This window comes from Pinus tabuliformis, chromosome 4_2 (genome assembly GCF_031772625.1).
Source record: "Pinus tabuliformis cultivar Carrire ecotype Pingquan chromosome 4_2, CPIR1, whole genome shotgun sequence".
Classification (NCBI taxonomy): domain Eukaryota; kingdom Viridiplantae; phylum Streptophyta; class Pinopsida; order Pinales; family Pinaceae; genus Pinus; species Pinus tabuliformis.
Window position 1 is genome coordinate 964,216,896 of NC_142304.1, and position 7,047 is coordinate 964,223,942.

The 7,047-nt window shown below is 37.7% G+C and overlaps 1 pseudogene; it reads right to left on the reverse strand.

The window, feature by feature from the left end:
- Positions 1 to 4,657: 4,657 nt before the first annotated feature.
- LOC149172847 (cytochrome P450 pseudogene) lies at positions 4,658 to 5,365 on the reverse strand (annotated as a pseudogene).
- Positions 5,366 to 7,047: the final 1,682 nt, after the last annotated feature.

The window sequence follows — 7,047 nt, forward strand, 5'->3', positions numbered from 1 at the left end:
TTGAAGATATATTCAGCACAGTTTATGGCTTCAGCCCAATAATCATTTGGCAAATGCTTTGCCTTCAACATGCTCCTCGCCATATCCATGATGGTCCTATTCTTCCTTTCAGCAACTCCACTTTGCTGTGGGGTGTACCTAGCTGTAAAATGTTTTTGAATTCCATTTTCTCTACAAAATCGTAGGAATTCCTTGGAGATATACTCACCTCCTCTGTCAGTTCTCAAAACTTTGATGCGCAGCCCACTTTGATTTTCCACGAGTGCTTTGAAATTTCAGAATTTTTCAAACACTTCACTTTTATTCTTCAAGAAATAAACCCAAGTTTTTCTTGTAAAATCATCAATAAATGTTAGAAAATATTGGCTGCCTGCTAATGATGGAGCTTGCATCGGTCCACATAAATCTGAGTGGATGATCTCTAAGGGTGCCTTTTCCCTTATGCTTTTACCTGATGGAAAACTTTCTCTATGTTGTTTCCCCAAAATGCAACCTTCACAAAGGCTGTATGGTTTCTCTATCAATTGTAATCCTCTTACCATTCCTTTTCTGCTTAACAAGTTTAGACCTCCAAAATTGAGATGTCCAAATCTCAAGTGCCACAACCAATTTTCATCCTTTGGCACACTTTGGAAAGCCTCTTGGGAAACTGCTGCAATTACTTCTTTGTTTTTCAATTGTGCTCTTATTCTGAGAGGGAACATCCTGTTCCTTGTCATCTTCACTTCAACAATGCATCGCTTGCTGGGTGCTCTATCCATAATGGTGCATACATCATTTTCAAAGAAAACATTGTAACCCTTTTGAACAAGCTGTCCAATACTCAAGAGGTTACATCTCATTCTAGGGACATAGTAGACATCTGCTATGGTTTTCTTCTCACCCTTCTTTGTAAATATTTTAACTTCTCCTTTACCCATAACATAAATTTTGCTATCAGTCCCAAGTATGACTTGTGACTTCACACTTTGATCTAAAGCAGAAAACAAAGCTATGTTTCCTGTCATATGGTTGCTGCAACCGGAGTCTAGAAACCATATATCTTCACTATTTGTTTCAGCCATGTTACAAGCTAACAATACATTATCTTTGCTGACATTTTCTCTAGTAATATTTGCATTAGATCTATTATTCACATCATGCTGCTTCTTCCTACATTCACTGGCATAATGCCCATATTTTTTACAATAATAACATTGAACATTGGGTTTTTCATACCTTTGTCCTTGAGCATGATGTTGTCCTCCTTGTTGGCTGCTGCCTTGACCTTGGTTCTGATTTGGATTGCTGCCTCTTCCTTGAGCATTCGCTGGACTGTTCCTTCCACCTCTGTTCTGGCTTCTGCCTCTTCCTCTCTTATTTCGTTTGCCTTCACCTCTTTCTCTTCCAAAGGACATCTGGGTCTTGAAGGCTTGCTCTAGAGATAAGTTTCCATTTCTACTCAACCTCTGCTCATGTGTAATCAGTGATGCATGAAGTTCATCAACTGAAAAATTTGAGAGATCCTTTGTCTCTTCTATGGTGGTGACAATCACATCAAACTTTGAGGGTAGAATCCTCAATAGTTTCTCCACAATCCTCCTTTCTTCAAGTATCTCTCCATGAGATCTTATTTGTGTGACCAGGCCAATTACTTGAGTGAAGAATGAGTCAATATTGTCTGACTCCTTCATGCACAGGTTCTCAAAATCTTTCCTCAGCAACTGTAGCTTTGCTGTCTTCACTCTCTCCATTCCTTGATAGGCTGTTTTAAGAGTTTGCCATGCTTCTTTGGATGTCTTAGCTGCTGCTAACCTTGGAAACACGCTTCCATGCACTGCTTGATACAAGAAGAAAAGGGCTTTTGAATCCTTCTTCTTGTAGCTCTTTAATAGATCCTTCTCTCCTTGAGTTAATGCATTAAACTCATTTTCATCTGCTGGTTGTTCAAAACCATCCTCAACTATTTCCCATAAGTCTTGGGAAGAAAACAAGGCTTTCATTGTTATTGCCCAATAATCATAGTTTTTGCCATCAAATAGTGGGAGCTGCATACCCATGCTATTGCTGGTGCTGGTGCTAGCCATTCTTGCACTACTTGACTATGTATTAAAAGCCACTAAAAAAATACCTTGGATTCTTTTGCCTGAGTCTTCACACTGCTGGAGAAGTTGCTGTAGTAAGAATCCTTCCTTCAGCTTCTTTGAACCCTTCAAATAGCCTAGACTAGCTCTGATACCACTGTTGGGGATTTTTTTGTCAAAATCCCAAAAACAACATAAACTGGACACAGAGACAATGCTCTGTTTTGCTCCAGGATCTTAGCACAGGGAAGCTTAAAAAAAAATTCTGAGCAGACCGAGTTTCACACATGAAAACAAACTTTGCATTCATCAATAAAATAACTGTTGCTACAGACTTCTTCCTCTCTCAGAGGGATTACACAGGAACATTTGAGTTCAACACAAAAATTACTCTATCTCAGCTTTTTAAATTAACACACTGCTGTGAAGAATTACATACATACTTTGATTTTTCTCACGCTGCTGCATTCAATACTCATTTACACTGCTGTGTATATTTTCATATGCGTTGCTGCGTTCTCCCTCTTCACTTCGCACTGCTGTGCATTTTTTTCTCAAAATTACATTGTCAACAAAAAACATTACATATATATATATATATATATATATATATATATATATATATATATATATATATGACAAGAAGAAAAACTTACTTCACGTTTTTTTTACTTACCATGCTCTGTAAAGGAAATAATAAAAATTAAATGCTTTTACCAGCTTTTACTTGTGCCCATACTCCCGCTGAAATAAAATTAAAAACTTCACCAAAACTTACCAACCCACAGTAAATTGCATTTACTGTTTTACTGACATTTACTGGCGGTAAGTGAAACTTTTACTCCACCTCAAATTCACTGGCTGCTTGTACTTCAACCATTGACTTCATTTAGATCGCATCACAGAAATTGCATTTGGCGAACGATCGCATCGCACCATCACAATCACATAAATCACAGCACATAAGGGAGGGTGACATAGTGTGTTTGATTTGCGATAGATCGCATCTCAAATAAAATAAACCTCCAGTTGAAATTATATTTCAACATGATAGGCAGAGTTGCAACATAGAGGTGAACTAGATCAATGCTCAAAGGATGTGGTCCATGCAGCACAATCTAAACATCAACAATCTTCAAGCACTTCTATTTCTACGGCTGTGCCATCCGATTGAATTTATGAAACTTTGATCCGTGCAGCACAATCTCAACATCAACAATCTTCCAGCGCTTGTTTTATCACGGCTGTGGCATCAGATTTAATTTATGAAGCTTGGGACTTGTATGGCGGAAAGAACATTAAAAAGCACAGTGAAATGAGAAATTTACGAGTTTAAAAATCACTAAGGAATGGGAAAGTTTAAAAATCATAGTAAAAGGTAAAAGTTTACCAATTTGTCACTTAAGAGTCTGGAAAATTTGTTAAATGTATTTGTATTTATTGATGATAATAGTGGTTACTATCCATTGAGACCAAAGTGGTCTATAGAACCTATAATTTTCATAGTTTTTAATTGTCTGGCTCCTAGTCTTTCTTGGCGAGATTATTATGAATATTTTAGATAAATGAGTGTTTAAATTAAAATATTATTTTAAATATAAGTTTAGAGAGATATAAAAGTTTTGAAATGAAGTGTGATTTTTAATTGAAACTAAATTCAAAAAAGAATGAATAAAAAATATGGTTTTTATAAAAAAATAAAAATAAAATGTATATTGTCTAATGAATTAAAAAATTTTGATTCAAATTTTGAATTATTGAATCGAATTCTAATCCGAAATTTTGAAGTATTGAATCGAATTCTAATCCGAATTCCAACTTCGTAACTATCGTCCAATCCTCCTCTAAAATGAAATCCGAAATCCTGGTAAGTTGTGAAAGGCCTAGAAGTGCTGCGAACGACTAGGTTTTTAAGCTCAAACCCAACCAAAGCTCTGAAAAGAAGATATCCTCATGGGATTTGCGCACTGCATTGACTGTACATTGATATGCCATGCACATGGCATCGTCATGGCATCTGCTTCCTAAATCGAATGTACATCGATATTCCATGCACATCCATGTGAGTGGCTTCAGACTCAAGAGACTGTCTCATGCCATTGCATGTGCTTCCATATACCTTTATGGGGCCATGCTGTCACATCCTATATCACCCGATAATTTTGCTGAGCTAAAAGATCTAAAAGTTAATTTGGGAAAAATACCATACATCACTTCGCAAGTAAAAGATGAAAACTCGAGAAGAAAAAAAAAATAAAAGAAAAATATGAAAAGTCAATAATGACCATACATATTACAACCATATAACAAGCATTTCGTAAAATCGCAATGAATCAGAAGCGATTACAACGTCTCCAATGATACATAAATTAATATTCTAAAACAAGGAAGGTGCGCAAGCAGATGGTAATGTAACTAAGGAAACGATTATATGCTAGAGTGTGTTCATCATTGCCAAAAATTTGACACTGTAAAGAAGAAAATGTCTTACAAAGAAATATATCCAATCGTCTTTGTCTGCATCCGATTGTGCTAATTCGTGTTTCCTGACTGAACCACAACGAAACAACAATGGAGTAAAATAAGCGCTACTACTATGGAATAACGCCCACCTCCCTTTTTTCAACAACGATGGGAAAGCCGCCCTTCATGCGCGCAGTCAAGCAGTGAATGAGTTCTGGAGTTCCCACATCATGGGGAAGCAACTTGAACACGGAAATCACAGTCGCCGCAACATACTTCATCTGCATAAACGCCATTTCTTTTCCCAGACAGATCCGCGGGCCACCATGGAAGACTGGGTACTTGAAGGGACTCTGCGGAACGAAATGACCATCCTCATCCACCCACCTCTCGGGCTTGAATTGGAGACAGTCGGCGCCCCATATGGCTTCCATTCGACCCATGGCGTACGTATGGTAAGTCACCCGATTACCTTTGTCCACAAAAGTACCGTCGGGCAGAACGTCATTGTGGAGAGCGTGCTTGGAGTCGAAGAGGACTGGCGGATAGAGTCTCATCGATTCGCTGATTGAGGCGTGCAGATAATGCATGTTCTTCAGATCCTCGTAGGAAAATACTAAGGGATTTCTGTCCCGTTTGGCTTCGGGTTTGACGGCCATGATACGGGTTATCTCTTCGTGTATTGCTTCGACATGGGGATGTGAGGAGAGGAGCCAGAAAAACCACGTTAGTGCAGCTGAGGTGGTGTCTCTGCCGGCCAAGACGAAACTGATGATGGAATCTCGAAGAAATTCTTCCCAATGATAGGGGTTGGGTTCAGGAAAATCGGCGAGCACCATGAATCTAGAGAGTAGGTCCTGTTTGCAGGAATGCTCGAGGTGATCTCTTTATTTGAAATATTAATGCCAACCACTGAACACAAGACAACCACTATGCTTGCCCAGTTAACTAGGTTGTGATTTTGTTTGCGTGGGAAAGAACTGAAGTCAGAGCATAATTACAGCTCTCACCATTTCGCAACACAAGAGAGTAGTTTAGGTATTTAATAAATTTTGGTAAAGAGATATGGGTAAACATTTACTCCGCCATCGTTGCCCACACTCCACAACAGATCGTCTATGTTGGGTATTAAATATTTTCTGTCATGTAATTAATGTCAAATTTGTATGTTAAGATAAATATGGATGTAAAAGTCATTTATAATATTAGGCAAGTAAGAGAGCCAGAGTTTATGAGGTATTGAGTAGAAAATCATGGAGGAAATATTGGTAGGTGTGTGAATTTTACAATTTAATGCCTGAGCGATGTGTAAATCACACATTAAATTTGTTGTGTTTTTCATTTGGAGTTATAGCCTCCATTTATCACACGAATGCATTTCTTTCTGTTTTAACATATAAAGTGTGGCTAGTTGTGTTATCACATTAATCTCTCACAAGTAGATTTAGGACAACCTCCGCGTAAAATTTATGTTTTAATGAAGACCCTTTATGTTTTAATTAAGACCCTCTGGGCATATCCTCGCCGCAACCTAAGATTTAATTGAAGTTGACTTTGCCTACATTCCTGCAACCTATTTCTGAGCTCCTATGCCCTGGTAAATTTTTTCTAACATGGTATAGCAGGTTAAATTTTGTTAGTGTAAAAACAAGTGTTTTTACTAGTAGTTAAAATTATTTTGAGGGCAGATTTTTTTGGGAATATTTACTAGAAGGTAGAAAGTCTTTTTTCACACATAAATGGCAACATCAAGCACAAGATTGACTAATTGTTTTTTGGCATATTTAGGAGAAGGTAGAAAGTCTTTTTTTCACACACAAATGGTAACATCAAGCACAAGTTTGACTAGTCCTCAGATACCTCAGTTTAATGGCACAAATTATGACTATTGGGCTATTATAATGAGGACTTTGTTTTCTTCTCAAGACATTTGCAATTTTGTAGAGAATTGTTTTCAAAAATGAGCAAATGTAGCATCATACAGTGCTTTGTCTAAAGCAGAAAGGGAATTGTTGAGGGAAAACATGAAGAAGGATGCAAAAGCCCTCTTCTACATTTTTCAAGCAGTTCAAGAAAGTATTTTCCCAAGGGTTGCAGCAACAACAAAGTCCAAACAAGCACGAGACACCCTCCATACAGCCTACAAAGGCATGGCAAAAGTCAAGACAGCAAAATTGCAAATGTTGAGAAGAGATTTTGAAACACTTTGTATGAAAGAGTCTAAGAATGTAGACTCGTTTTTTACACATGTAATTGGGTTGGTTACTCAAATTAGGTCTCATGGTGAGACACTTTAAGAAAGAAGAATAGTTAAGAAATTTTTGAGAAGTCTCCCAGCAAGGTTTGAAGCCATTGTTGTGGCCATAGAAGAGACAAAAGATCTCTCACAGTTCTCAGTGGATGAACTTCATGCATCAATGATTTATCATGAATAGAGCAACAAGATTCTCACTTGAGCGTGCCTTCAAGACACAAGCTTCCTTTGGTCAAGGTCGAGGCACAGGAAGATCATATGCTAGAG